The sequence below is a fragment of the Lagenorhynchus albirostris genome, chromosome 3, assembly GCF_949774975.1.
Source record: "Lagenorhynchus albirostris chromosome 3, mLagAlb1.1, whole genome shotgun sequence".
NCBI lineage: Eukaryota > Metazoa > Chordata > Mammalia > Artiodactyla > Delphinidae > Lagenorhynchus > Lagenorhynchus albirostris.
In genome coordinates this window covers 155425612-155442029 of record NC_083097.1, presented here as the reverse complement: position 1 = coordinate 155442029, position 16418 = coordinate 155425612, and the positions used below count along the sequence as shown (strand labels likewise).

The 16418-nt window shown below is 37.1% G+C and overlaps 1 protein-coding gene and 1 pseudogene across 2 annotated transcripts in view; one reads left to right on the top strand and one right to left on the bottom strand.

Moving 5' to 3' along the window:
• Positions 1-16418, bottom strand: part of SNAP47 (synaptosome associated protein 47) — a 190289-nt gene that overhangs the window by 68356 nt on the left and 105515 nt on the right. The window lies entirely within an intron of this gene.
• On the top strand, positions 4151-5266 carry LOC132518620 (RNA-binding motif, single-stranded-interacting protein 2-like; annotated as a pseudogene).

The window sequence follows — 16418 nt, the reverse complement described above, 5'->3', positions numbered from 1 at the left end:
AACAAAAAGACAACATACTGAATGGGAGAAAATATTTGCAAATGATATGACCAATGAGGGTTAATATCCAAAATATATAAAGAACTCATACAACTCAATATCAAGAAAACAAAGAATCTAATTTAAAAATTGGCAGAAGACTGAATAGAAATTTTTCCAAAGAAAATATACAGATGAACAGCAGGTACATGAAAAAAATGCTCAACATTACTAATGATCAGAGAAATGCAAAGCAAAACCTCCATGAGATATCACCTCACACCTATCAAAATGGCTATCACCAAAAGTCTACAAATAATAAATATTGTCAAGGCTGTGGAGAAATAGGAACTTTAGTACACTTGGTGGAATTGTAAATTGGTGCATCCACTATGGAAAACAGTATGGAGGTTTCTCAAAAAAACTAATTATAGAACTACCATATGATCCAGTAATTCCACTGCTGACTATATATGCAAAGAAAATAAAAACACTAATTTGAAAAGATACATGCACACCAATGGTCATAGCAGCATTATTTACAATATCCTAGATATGTAACCACACTAAGTATCCATCAACAGATGAATAGATAAAGAAGATGTGGACTATTGCTCAGCCATAAAAAAGAATGAAATTCTGCCACTTGCAACAACATGGATGGACCTAGAGTATATTATGCTTAGTGAAATAAGTCAGACAGACAAAGACAAATACTCCATGTTATCACTTGTATATGGAATCTAAAAAAATAAAAGTAATGAATATAACAAAACAGACTCACAGATATAGAGAACAAAATGGTGGTTATTAGTAGAGAGAGGGAAGGGGGGAGGGGTGAGATAGTTGTATAAGATTAAGCAACACAAACTACAATGTATAGAATAAATAAGCAACAAAGACATATTGTAAAGCTCGGGAAATTTAGTCATTAACCTGTAATAACCTTAAATGGAGTGTAATCTATAAAAATATTAAATTACTATGTTGTACACCAGAAACTAATATAATATTGTAATTCATCTATACTTCTATAAAAAAAAGAAAAATCTGGGAAAGGAAGTAATCAGACTTCCACAATTAGTAAGATTTAGTGGACAGCAATCCTTTAAAGCAGGGGTCTCCAATCTTTTTCTGTGGAGGGCCAGATAAAAAAATATTTTACAATTTGTGTGTCACACTGTCTCTGTCACAACTGCTCAATTCTGCCATTATAGGGCAACAGCCTTAGGCAATATATAAAGAAATGAGCGCAGCTGTGTTTCAATAAAACTTTATTTATAAGTAAAAGGTGAAGGGCTAGATAAGACCCACAGGCCATACTGTCAAAATATTTTCCTCTGTTCTAAAGGAATCAAATAGGAATAATTAGGCAAATTTTTTTTGAATTGTAAGTTTTCCAAGTTTATAAATAGGTTGCACTCAACTAGATATAAACTATTTAGACAGATGAAGGCGAATAACATAGGAATAGAATAAACAGTATTCTTTAGTAGGTAATGAAGAAGATATTAATGCCCTCAAAGGGTGTAGATGCTTTGAAATAGAAGATAATAAATGTTATTTTCATTATATATAAACATTATTTCCCTTCTAAATGTCTGGATTGTAAAACAATGCTGATAAAACAGCATAGGTTTCATGCAGAAAACTCCAAAACACAAAAAGTATATTTGAAACAAACAAACAAAAGAAAAATTATTGAATATTCCATTCTAAAGGTTTCTTTTCCTTTTTTCCTTCCCTCCCTCCCTCCCTCCCTTGCTCCCTCCCTTCCATCCTCCTTCCTATCTTTCTCTCTTTTTCTTTGTTTTAATTTAGTCTGTCAGTCCTTCTAAAAAGAACTCATTTGGTATAGATAAACTAATTCTGAATCTCATTCCAGACTTTCAAAATACCTTCAAAATATAAAAAGTTATACCAGGGAAAGGTATAGAATTCCAGGTAGAATAGCAACTGAAAGCTAGTGTTCCCTCCAAAGGATTTTAAGCACTAAATGTTTTTTAAAAAAGAAAAACAGACCTGAAGAAATCCAAATACTTGGATTATCAGTAACACAAATGTAAACTATAAAACAAATGTCCTTATTATGTTCAAGGGGATAAAACCAAGCTTGTAAATTTCTGTAACAACTGGAAACTATAAATTTGACATAGAAGATTCAAAAAAGAACCAAAAATGAAAAACACAAAAATCAAAGTTCAGAATTCATTGAATGTCTTTAACAACAGTTTAGACCCAGTCTTAAAAATGAATGAAATTTTGATACATTCTAAAATATTGATGAGCCTTGAAAACATTATGCTGAGTGAAATAAGCAAGACACAAAAGAACAAATGGTGTATGATTCCACTTATATGAGATCCCTAGAACAGGCAAATTCATAGGGACAGTAAGTAGAGTGGTGGTAACCAAGGGCAGGGGGAGGTGGGAAATGGGGAGTTAGTTTAATGTGGACGGAGTTTCAGTTTGGGAAAATAGAAAATTCTGGAGATGGATGGTAGTGATGGCTGCACAATGCTATGAGTGTACTTAATGCCACTGAACTGTACACTATAAATGTTTTAAAAGAGATTTTATACTATGTATATTTCATCACAATAAAAATTTTAATCTAATCTTTATGAAGGGAATAAAACTATATTTTCACCAAATGTTTATATGTCTAATATAAAAATCTATTTTCTTTCAAAATTAAATAATTGTCTTCCCTTCTACCCTCAGAGTATGGAAAATTGTCTGAACTTGAGGGGCAGGTGACAGAGGGGAAGCAAGAGAGATACATCTCAAAACAGCTCTCAAAAGGGCCCTGTGCCTTGCTGTTCTGGGAAGCCAGACCCCCACAAAAGTGTTGGACAGGAGAGCTGTAGCGGAAATACACTCCCTTTTCCTGAATAAATAGGCATAAAGCAACAAAACCAGAGTTTCCCTATGGGTATAGGGAGCTTATTGGTGTTGAGCATATCAATGGTGGGCTTGAGAGCAGCTCAAATTTCCCAGGAGGATATATCTCTGAGGGGCTGAATGGAGCCCAGAGACCAGTGAAAGTGGGAGCCATGTGTTTTGGATCAGGAGGTCAATCCAGGAAGGGACAGGAGCCAATGACCAGAGTCCCATTAAAATCCATGCACATCTGCAAGATGAATGATGACCAAAGATGAGATATCCCCATGTCAATGCCTTGGCATAAACAAAGTCATCATCCTTCCCAGGATGGGGATAACTCCTGAACTAAGTGAGATCTAGTTTTACGTAACAAGCAGTTTGGGCTTGCAAAGTGGAATGTTCATTTACAGATAGATGAAGAAAAATACTATTCTTATTGTAATGTTGGATTAAGATTTATAACTGTGAACTCTGGAGAGAGAATACACATTCTTTTAAAACATAGGTAGAATGTCTTTCAAATAAAAGCCTATAATAGACTACAAGCAATATCTCAACAAGTCCCAAATTTTTATATAATACAGGTCATGTCCACTGACTACAATGGCTTAAAGCTCAAAATCAGTAGTAAAATGTGGGGCTTTTCCAAAACATCTCTAAATCTAGAAAAAAAAAACCCACAATTTCTAGAGGATTCTTGGGTGAAAGAGAAAGCCACCTACCACTCACATCACAGTTAAGGCTTTCCTCTTAAGATCAGAAAGAAGATAGGGATGTCCACTCTTACCACTCCTATTCAACATTGTCCTGGATTTCCTGGCCAGTGTAACAAAAGAAGAAAAAGAAATAAAAAGAGGTTTATAAAAAGAGAAAGTAAGGAGTGAATCCATTTCTATTCACATGGTTGCCCATGTAGAAAATTCCAAATAATTTATCAAAAAGCTACTAGAGGCTGAGGGCGGGAACGCTGAGGTGGGACAGTTGCAAAGGCTGAGGACGCGGAAGCGTCAGAATGATGGAATGCTCGGAGAGAGGGGAGAGCGGTCCCTCTCTACACTCAGATAAGAGTGAGCTCTGTTCAAGAAGTCTCTTAGTGAGCTTCGACATTCGAAGGCCAGATGCGGCCCTCAGTACCCCACCTCACAGTGCGGCATGGAGGTCGAACAAACACCTAGACTCCAGCATGCGGTTTTGCTCAGAGACAGTTTGAACAAACATCCCAACTCTGTGAACTTCGGCTTGGGCATAAATTTCAGGTTGGTCATATGTGCCATTGTCTTAGCAAATGGCACCATCAAGTCCAGTCAACAGTACCCCTAAGAGCAGCAGTGAGAGTACCTGTAAATGACCAGCTGAGTGAAATCAACTTCTACATCAGGGCGTTGCAGCCAAGCACTACTGACCAGGACCTAGTCAAGTTGTGTCAGCCATACGGCAAGTTTGTCTCCACTAAGGCCATACTAGGCAAGACCACAAACAAGTGCAAGTGCTATGGCTTTGTGGACTTTGACAGCCCTTCAGCAGCACAGAAAGCTGTAAAAGCACTGAAAACCACTGGTGTACAAGCACAGATGGCAAAGCAACTGGAGCAGAACCCCACAAATTTATACATCTCAAACCTCCCATTGTCAACGGATGAGCCAAAACTGGAAGGAATGCTAAAGTCCTTTGGTCAGGTTATCTCCACCCGAATCCTTCGAGATACCAGTGGAACCAGCAGAGGGGTTGGCTTTGCAAGGATGGAGCCCCCACAGAGAAGTGTAAAACTATCATCACTTTGGAAAATATATTAAGGCACCTCCTGGTGTACCAGCCCCATCTGATCCCTTGCTTTGCAAATTTGCTGATGGGGGTCCAAAGAAATGACAGAACCAAGGAAATTTTATGCAAAATGGAAAGCCTGGCCAAGGAATGCAGACATGCGTGGTATGGCCTTGACCTATGACCCCACCACAGCTCTTCAGAATGGGTTTTACTTGGCTCCTTATAACATCACCCCCAACAAGATGCTTGCTCAGTCTGCACTGTCCCCATATCTTCCATTCTCCTGTGTCTTCATATCAAAGAGTAACTCAGAAATCTCCTCTTATAAGTATCTAACCCATCTTGGATGCACCACCAGTCATATCTCATGTAGCCTTCAGGTTCAGTTCTGACACCAGGAATGTATCATCCCATTTCTCTCCAGCCTGCCTCCATGATGGGGTCTCTTACCCAGCAACTGGGCCACCTTTCCCTGAGCAGCAAGGGCATATATATGCCAACAGCTGCAGCTATGCAAGGAGCTTACATCTCCCAATACACCCCTGTGCCTTCCTCTTTTTCAGTTGAGGAGAGCAGCGGCCAGCAAAATCAAGTGACTATGGATGCTCCCTCAGACCATGGGGTCTATTCTTTCTAGTTCAACAAGTAACAGTGGATTTCCCTCCCCATATTTTTTGAATATAAGTGAATTCTTGGAGATGCTGATGCTCCAGACTCAAGAGGGCTGACTAGGAATACAGCCCCTCTGTGGGCCCTGCTGAGGACTAACACTTGGCCATCGTTTTTCACAAGCCTAGGCCTGGAAAAAGAAATCTCTGCACTCTTGTCCTCTGCTCTTCCTCTACTCCTGGTGGAGCCTGGGAGAACTGTCACTTTTTGTGTGTGCTACAGTCAAGGAGATCAGAAAAACTTTTAAGAAAAAAAAAGCCACTAGAAATAATGAGTTTGCAAGGTTGCAGGATACAAGGTCAGTACACAAGTATCAGCTGTATTTCTACATAATAGCAATGAGCAATTGGAAACTGAACGTTTTAAAAATGCTACTTGTAATAATAACTAAAAATCATAAGGTACACAGGCATAAATATAGGAAAGTGTGTAATATCTAAATGCTGAATGATGTGTATAATAAAGGAAGTCAAAGAAGACCTAAATAAATGTAGAGATATACCACATTCATGGACTAGAAGATTCAATATTGCTTAAGAATAGCTGCTTCCCCTAAATTGACCTATAGATTCAACACAATCTTCATAAAAGTCCCAGCAAGATTTTTTTTCGTAGAAATTGGTAAAATGATGAAAAGATGATCCATGAGGGTAGGGGTAATTGTAAAACACATGTCGGATAGGTGACATATCCAGAATATATAAAAATCTCAAAACTTAATATAAGAAAATAACAAAAATATTGGCAAAATATTTCAAGACATTTCATCAAATATATGTATAGCAATTAAGCATGTGAAAAGATACTCAACATCATTAGTTATTAGGAAAATACATATTAAAACAACAATGTGATACTGCTATACATACAACACCATTGATATTACCAAGTGCTGGCAAGGATGTGGAGCAGCTGGAACTCTGAACCATTGTTGGTGGGAATGCAAAATGGTACTGCCACTTTGAAATCAGTTGATAATCTTCTGTAAAGTTAGATGTGCATTTGCCATATGACCCAGCAACCCCACATCTAGTTATCTATGCAAAGGAAATGGAAGCTTGTGTTTGTTCAAAACCTGTACATAAATGTTTATAGCTTTATTCATAATTGCCAAAAGAGTAAACAATCCAAATGTCCTATAACTGACAGATGCATGAACAAACTGTGGTACACTGATATGACAGAATACTACTGTGCAATGTAAAGGGAAAACTGCTGAAAAAAGCAACAGTATGGATGAGAATTTTCAAAATCATCAAGCCCTGGTGTCTTTTTGTTTAACAGATCTTCCCTCAATTTATCTCTCCTTTTGCATTTTTCCTGTAGCAATAAGTAGAAACCAGGCCTCCTCTTGAAGTTTGGAAACAATTTTTGCTAAGCATTCTTCCACTACATAACAAGGATCCTCCTTCTTCCAGTCACCTGCAGCATTCTCAACATCCACTTTGCTACTATCATTTTCTTCTATACAATCTAGTCTTTTCCCATTATACTCTACAAAATATTTCCAGCCACCACCCACTGCCAGATTTCAAACCCACCCCACATTTAGGTACTTATTAAGGCACCAGCTCATGCTTGGTACCAAAATCTGTATTCGTTTTCTATTGCTGCATAACAAATTATCACAAACCTATCAGCTTAAATAAAAGTATATATATATTATCTCAGTTTCATTAGGTCAGAAGTGCAGAATGCTGTGGCTGAATTCTCTGCACAAAGCCAAAATCAACTTGTCAGCCAGACTGAGTTCTCATGTGGAGGCTCTGGGCAAAAACTCACTTTCAAGCTTATTCTTGTTAGCAGTATTCAATTTCTTGGATCTGTATAACTGAGGTCCTTGTTTACCTGCTGGCTGTCAACCAGGGGCTACTTCCAGCTCCTAGAGGTCACCAACATTCCTCATCATATGGCTCCTCCATCTTCAAGTCAGCTGCAGTGCATCAAATCCTTCTTGTGTTTTGCATCTCTCTGACTTTTCCTTCTGCTATCAGCTGGGAAAAGCTCTCTGCTTTTCAAGGGTTCATGTGATTAGGTCAGACTCAGGATAATCTTCCTATCTTAAGGTCAACTGTGCCATATAACATAAATAATCATGGGTGTAAAATCCATAAAACCTAAGCCCCAGGGATTATTTTGGACATGATTTATAGATTTAACACCATTCTTATCAAAATACCAGAAAAAAAAATTTTTGTAGACCTAAATAAACTTCTTCTAAAATTTATATGGAAAGGCAATGGTTCTTTTGCATATCAAAAAAAATTTTTAAAGAAGAATAAAGTGAGAGGAATTACTCTATCTGATGTTAAGCCCTACTACAATATCTGCAATAATCAAGACAGTGTGATATTAGTGGAGGGAAGACACATAGATCACTAGAATAAAATAGACAAACAGAAATATACCAATGAAATAAGCCCAACTAATTTCTGACAAAGGCAGAAAAGCATTTAAATATGGGTAAATATAGTCTTTCAACAAATGATGCTGGAGCAATTAGACATACATAAGGTAAAAAAGTGTAAACCAAACTCTATACTTCATAAAAAATTATTTCAAAATTGACCATGGGTTTATGAATAAATTTTAAAAGCTAAAAAAAAATTAGGAGAAAAATCTCCAGGGCCTAAAGCTAGGTGAACAGTTCGTAGATGAGACACAAAGTATGATCCATAAAAGAAAAAATTAATAAATTATACATAATCAAAATTAAAAGCTTTTGCTCTATGACACACCATGCCAAGAGGATAAAGAAACAAGATAAAGAGTTGGAGAAAACATTTACAAATTATATATCTGACACAAGACTCACACCTAGACTATATGAAGAACACTCAAAACTCAACAGTAAACAATCTGATTATAAATGGGCAGAAGACATGAATAGACATTTTATCAAAGGGATGGTAAAGTTGATGGTAAATAGCAAATGAAAAGATGTTCAACATCATTAGCTATTAGGGGAATAAGATATCACTACACACTTAATATAACAGGTAAAATTTTAAAAAATAGTGACAATACCAGATGTTGGTGAGGATATTGAGAATCTAGGCCCCTCAAAGATTGCTGGTGAGAACGTAAAATGGCACAGGCTCTCTGGCAAATAGTTTGGCAGTTTCTTCCCAAATTAAACAAGCACTTACCATACAAGCCAGCAATTGCACTCTTGCACATGTATTTCAGAGAAATGAGCATTTTTGTTCACACAAAAATCTATATGTGAATGTCTATAGCAGCTTTACTCATAATAGCAAAAAACTGGAAATAATCTAAATGTCCTTCAGTGGGTGAATGATTGTACAAATTCTAGTACACCCATACAAAAGAATACTACTCAGCAATAAAAAGAATGTGGTAAGATTTCCAGAATGGTGGTGTGAAGAGCTTAAGGAAACCTCTCCCCTGGAGAGACATCTATTAGCCTGGCCAAAATTTGCAGATATAAACATTTAAAGACTAGATATTGATCAAAGGGCTTACAACAAATTGAGAAATATTTATTTTAAAAAATCTATGGGGGCTTCCCTGGTGGTGCAGTGGTTGAGAATCCGCCTGCCGATGCCCCGGTCCGGGAAGATCCCACATGCCATGGAGCGGCTAGGCCTGTAAGCCATGGCCGCTGAGCCTGCGCATCCGGAGCCTGTGCTCCACAACGGGAGAGGTCACAACAGTGAGAGGCCTGCGTAACGCAAAAAAAAAAAAAAAAAAAAAAAAAAAAGTCTATAGAAACTCAATAAATGGGAGACTGTGGCGTTCAAGCTAGGGACTGCATCCATTCCCTCACATCTCTGTCTTGCTGTTTCAGTTCAGTAGGCAGCCAGGTTGCATTTCCCATCTCTTCAAGTTCCATGGTATAGAAGAGCTATTCAGGATGGGTCTGGCAGCCAGTGAACATCAGCAGATGTTATCTTCCATTGCTCAATGCTACAGAAGGCCTATCTTGAGTGGGTGGTGGCAGCCAGGCAACATCCATCTTCCCACCCTCAGCTTCCACCATGTAGGGAGGATCTGGGTGGGTGCCTGGTGAAGAGTGCAGAAACTCTTTCCAAAACAGCTTTGTGTACTGGGGAAGCTACTTTGGTGTTCTTAGCAGCAGAGTTGCAACTCCCATCTCCACCAGCTTCTTGGGGCAGAAGAACTATTCTGGGTAGATTCAACAGCCAGTGAACATATGCAGATCCCCTCCTTCCTGGCTCTGAGCTGTGGAAGCTCCATAGTGGGTAGTGTCAGGAACTGGAAAGCAATACCTGCTCCTGCGCACCGCCCCTACACACAACTCCTATTCCATAGCACAAAAGTACTTCCTAGGGGATGGGTGGAGCAAGCCTCAAAGACTGGCAACACCCTTGCCCCTACCAAGCAGCTTGACTTTAACTGGATCAGACTGTGGGGCAATTTATGTCACAGGGTTGTTATAAACATTGGAGGAGTCAGCTAGCAGTTAGTGGAGGCTAACAGCTGGGTGTGATACCAGTAGAGGCAGACCAGCCAAAAACTTGATGGGGAGACTGGACACAGAGACAAAGAGAGCCAGCTAAAACCACAGTCATCCTGGTGGACAGGGAGACTGCACACATTCCCAAGACTGTTAACTCTGTGGAGCAACACCAGAGGCTACATTGCAGGGGAAATGGATTTCACTGAACTAGACCAGCCAGGGCTCTAAACAACTGAACAAGCAAACAGTACAACAAGCCCCATTTCTGGGGGAGGGGGCAGTATTCAAAGTTACTACAATATATTATCTGAAATGTCCTGTTTTAACAAAATCTTTATAAATAAACAGTAAAGTGTGACTGATACACAAGAAAAAAAAACAGGTGATAGAAACTGCCTGTGAAAGAGCCTGTATATTTAAGCCACTAACATTCTGGTAAACAAAGATGTCAAAGAAGCTATTATAATATGTTCAAAGAACTGATGACAATGTCTGGCCAAACAGATAATATCAATAGAGATAAAAATCATGAAAAAGAATCAAATAAAGTTATGGACCTAAAAGGAACAATAACCAAAAAGAAAAATTTACTAGAGAAGTCAACAGTAGATTTGAAGTAGAAGAATAATCATCAATCTTGAAGAGAGCTGTGCAATCTGAAGGAATAAAGAAAAAAGAGTGAAGAAAAACTGACAGAGCCTCCAAGAAATGTTAGACACCATTAAGGGCAACATATGCATAACATGAATACCAGAAGGTAAGGAGGAAGGAACAGAACAAATGTTAGAAGAAATCATTGTTGAACATTTTCCACATTAGGTGAAAAATAGTAATTGACACACCTGTTGTAAGCTGAAGAATGGCCTCCCCAACTATGTCCTCACCCTAATTCTCAGAGAACATTATCTTGTATGGCAGAGAGACTTTGCAGAAATGATTAAATTAAAGATCTTGAGAAATGGAGATTTATCCTGGATTATTTGGGTGGGCCCAATGTAATGACAAGGGTCTTTATAAGAGGGAGGCAGGAGGGTCAGAGTGAGTAGTAGGAGATATGACAGTAGCAAGAGATTGGATTACTGTGGCCATAAACCAGGGAATATCAGCAGCCTCCAGAAGTTAGAGGAGACAGGGAACAGATTCTTCCCAGGAGCATCCAGAAGGAACTAGCCCTGATGGTATCTTAATTTTAGCCCTGTAAGACTCATTTCAGACTTCTGACATCCAGAACAATAAGAGAATAAATTTGTATTGTTTTAAGCCCTAAATCTGTGGTAATTTGTTTCAGCAGCAATAGGAAGCTAACACAACATCCAAGAAGCTCAAGAACTTCAAGTAGAAGAAATTCAAAGAGATACACACCCAGACACATCATAGTCGAAATATTGAAAGACAAAGACAAAGAGAAAAATCTTGAAACCAGAAAAAGAAAAATGAATCATCAAAAGGGAACTCCAAAATATTAACAACAGACTTCTCATCAGAAACAATGGTAACCAGACGGCAGTGGATAACATATTCAAAATGCTGAAAGCAAAAACCATCGACTAAGAATCTGATATAGTAAAACTATCTTTAAAAAATGAAGGCATAGTAAAAACATTCCCAGATAAGAGAATTTTCTGCTTGCAGACTTGCTTCACAAGATTTATTAAAGAAATTCTTTGGGCCGGAAGCAAGTGACCACAGATGGCAATTTGAATCCATATGAAAAAATGAAGAGTTCTGGTAAAGGTAATTATATAGGTAATTACAAAAGACAGTATAATGTATACACCCTCTCTTTTCTTCCTTTAACTTATTTTAAGAGCAATTTCATAAAGCTATATGTATATAATTGTATTTGGGGGTCATTAACATATAAATGTAATACATTTGATAATGATAATAAGAGCACAAAGGTGGTGGTTGGGTGAGGAAGTCACATTACATGGCAACACAAATTCACAGGAAGACATGAAGATAGACAGAGATGGCAAATGAGAACGTTAACATAAACTCTATAACTGTATGCTTGCTCTTCTTTCTTCCCTTGGATTCCTTAAAGAGACATAAAATTAGGTAAATTAATAATTATAGCAATGTATTATTGTGTTTGTAACACACACACACATACATGTAAAATATGTATAACAATACAACAAAAGGGGGGAAAAGTAAAACTATAAAGGAGTAAAGTTTCTACATATCCTTGATTTAAGTTAATATAAATCTGGAGTCAACTTTGATAAGTTAAGATTTATACAGGCACATCTCATTTTACTGTGCTTCACTTTATTATGTTTTGCAGATACTGCACTTTTTTACAAATTGAAGGTTTGCAGCAACCCTGTATCAAGCAAATCTATTGGTGCCATTTTTCCAGCAGCATTTGCTCATTTCACATCTCTGTGTCATGGTAATTTTTGCAATATTTCAACCCCTTCACCAGCAAAAATATTATGACTTGCTGAAGGCTCAGATGATGCTTAGCATGTTTTAGCAATAAAATATTTTTAAATTAAGGTCTGTACATTGTATTTTTAGACATAATGCTATTGCACACTTAACAGACTACAATATAGTATAAACATACCTTTCATACACACTAGGAAACAAAAAAAATTTATGTGACTTGCTTTATTGCAATATTTGTTTTGTGGCAATGGTGTGGAACCAAATCTACAATATCTTCAAGGTATGGCTGTATTGTAAGCCTTAGCAATCACTAAGAAAATCACACAAAACATACAGTTAAATATTATTAAATTAATTAAAATGTTACACCAGAAAATGTTAAAAATAATGCAAAAGAAAGCAGTAAGGGGAAACAAAATAAGTATGAGACATATAGAAAACAAAAAGCAGAACAAAATAGGTATGAGACATATAGAAAACAAAAATCAAAAGGTAGACATGTATGCAACAATGGCAACAATAACATTAACTATGAATGGATTAAAATATCCAATCAAAATGTAGAAAATATGAGACTGGATAAAACAAAATAAAACAAAGATCCTACTATTTGTTGTCCACAAATGACACAAAGATACAAATAGGCCAAAAGAAAAGGTTGTAAAAAAATATACCATGAACACCACAGAAGAACTGAAGTAGCTATACCAATACCAGACAAAATGGATGTTAAAACAAAAATATTACTAGAGATAAAGAAGGACATTTAAAAATTATAAAAGTACAAACAGATGGAAAGATATGCCATGTTCTTGGATTGGAAGAATCAACACTGTGAAAATGACTATACTACCCAAAGCATTCTACAGATTCAATGCAATCCCTATCAAATTTACCAATGGCATTTTTCACAGAACTAAAACAAACAATTTTAAAATTTGTATGGAAACACAAAAGACCTCGAATAACCAAAGCAATCTTGAGAAAGAAAAAGGGAGCTGGAGGAATCAGGTTCCCTGACTTCAGACTATACTACAAAGCTATGGTAATCAAGACAGTATGGAACTGGCACAAAAATAGAAATACAGATCAATGGAACAGGATAGAAAGCCCTAGATAAACCCACACACATATGGTCACCTTATTTTTGACAAAGGAGGCAAGAATATACAATGGAGAAAAGATAGCCTCTTCAATAAGTGGTGTTGGAAAAACTGTACAGCTACATGTAAAAGAATGAAATTAGAATACTTCCTAACACCATACACAAAAATAAACTCCAAATGGATCAAAGACCTAAATGTAAGGCCAGACACTATAAAACTCTTACAGGAAAATATAGGCAGAACACTCTATGACATAAATCAGAGCAAGATCCTATTTGAACCACCTCCTAGAATAATGGAAATAAAATAAAAAATAAACAAATGGGACCTTATGAAACTTAAAAGCTTTTGCACAGCAAAGGAAACTATAAATAAGACAAAAAAAACAATCCTCAGAATGGGAGAAAATATTTGCCAACAAAGCAACTGACAAAGGATTAATCTCCAAAATATACAAACAGATCATGCAGCTCAATATCAAAAAAACAAAGATCCCATTCCAAGAATGGGTGGAAGACCTAAATAGACATTTCTCCAAAGTAAACATACAGATTGCCAACAAACACATGAAAAGATGCTCAACATCACTAATCATCATAGAAATGCAAATCAAAACTACAATGAGGTATTACCTCACACCAGTCAAAATGGCCATCATCAAAAAAAATCTACAAACAATAAATGCTGGAGAGGGTGTGGAGAAAAGGGAACCCTCTTGCACTGTTGTTGGGAATGTAAATTGATACAGCCACTATGGAGAACAGTATGGAGATTCCTTAAAAAACTAAAAATAGAACTACCAGATGACTCAGCAATTCCACTGCTGGACATATACCCTGAGAAAATCATAATTCAAAAAGTCATGTCCCACATCGACAGATGAATGCATAAAGAAGATGTGGCACATATATACAATGGAATATTACTCAGCCATAAAAAGAAACGAAATTGAGCTATTTGTAATGAGGTGGATAGACCTACAGTCTGTCATACAGAGTGAAGTAAGTCAGAAAGAGAAAGACAAATACCATATGCTAACACATATGTATGGAATTTAAGAAAAAAAATGTCATGAAGAACCTAGGGGTAAGACAGGAATAAAGACACAGACCTACTAGAGAATGGACTTGAAGATATGGGGAGGGGGAAGGGTAAGCTGTGACAAAGCAAGAGAGAGGTATGGACATATATACACTACCAAACGTAAGGTAGATAGCTAGTAGGAAGCAGCCGCATAGCACAGGGAGATCAGCTCGGTGCTTTGTGACCGCCTGGAGGGGTGGGATAGGGAGAGTGGGAGGGAGGGAGATGCAAGAGGGAAGAGATATGGGAACATATGTATATGTATAACTGAATCACTTTGTTATAAAGCAAAAACTAACACACCATTGTAAAGCAATTATACTCCAATAAAGATGTAAAAAAAAAGAAAGGATGTGGCACATATATACAATGGAATATTACTCAGCCATAAAAAGAAACAAAATTGAGTTATTTGTAGTGAGGTGGATGGACCTAGAGTCTGTCATACAGAGTGAAGTAAGTCAGAAAGAGAAAAACAAATACTGTATGCTAACACATATATATGGAATCTAAAAAAAAAAAGAAAATTGTCTGAAGAGCCTAGGGGCAGGACAGAAATAAAGATGCAGATGTAGATAATGGACTTGAGGACACAGGGAGGGGGAAGGGTAAGCTAGGACGAAATCAGGGAGTGGCATGGACATATATACACTACCAAATGTAAAATAGATAACTAGTGGGAAGCAGCCGCATAGCACAGGGAGATCAGCTCACTGCTTTGTGACCACCTTAAGGAGTGGGATAGGGAGGGTGGGAGGGAGATGCAAGAGGGAGGAGATATGGGGATATATGTATAGCTGAGTCACTTTGTTATAAAGCAGAAACAAACACACCATTGTAAAGCAATTATACTCCAATAAAGATGTTAAAAAAACAAAAAGATACATGTACCACAGTGTTCATTGCAGGTCTACTTACAATAGCCAGGACATGGAAGCAACCTAAGTGTCCATCAACAGATGAATGGAGAAAGAAGATGTGGCACATATATACAATGGAATATTACTCAGTCATAAAAAGGAATGAAATTGAGTTATTTGTAATGAGGTGGATGGACCTAGAGTCTGTCATACAGAGTGAAGTAAGTCAGAAAGAAAAAAACAAATACTGGGTGCTAATGCACATATATGGAACCTAAAAAAACGGTACTGATGAACCTAGTGGCAGGGCAGGAATAAAGTCGCAGATATAGAGAACGGACTTGAGGACACAGTGGGGGAAGGGGAAGCTGGGACTAAGTGAGAGAGTAGCACTGACATATATACACTACCAAATGTAAAATGGATGACTAGTGGGAAGCTGCTAGAGATCAGCTCGATATTTTGTGACGACCTAGAGAGGTGGGATAGGGAGGGTGGGGGGGAGACTCAAGAGCGAGGATATATGTGTACATATAGCTGATCCACTTTGTTATACAGCAGAAACTAACACAACATTGTAAAGCAATTATACTTCAATAAAGATATAAAAAATTATAAAAGGGTCAATTCATCATGAAGATACCATAATTATAAACATATATGCATCTAAAACAGAGTCCAAAATTCATGTAGCAAGAATTGACAGAATTGAAGGGAGAAATAGACAATTAAACAATGTCAAGATGAATACTTTAATAACAAATTTCAATAATAGACAAAACAAAAGTTGAAGATAAACAATGATGAACAGTACTGGAACAATACCATAAGCCAACTAGACCTAAGACCTATAGAATGCTTCACCCAACAACAGCAAGATACGAATTCTTCTCTGGAACACATGGGATGTTCTCTAGAATAGACTGCATGCGAGGTCAAAAAAATTAACCTCAATAAATTTAAAGGATTAAAATCATACCACTTATGTCCTTTAGCCAAAATAAAATCTGAGAAATTCACGAATATATGGGAAGTAAATAACACACCTCTAAATAACCAATGGGTCAAAGAAAATATGGCAAGGTAAGTTAGAAAATACTATTAGATAAATGAAAATAAAGCACAGCATCATAACACATCAAAACATCAGATGTAGCTAAACCAAGTCTTAAGAGTAACTTTATAGCTTCAAATGCCTACATGAAGAAAAGAAAGTTCTCAAATCAATAA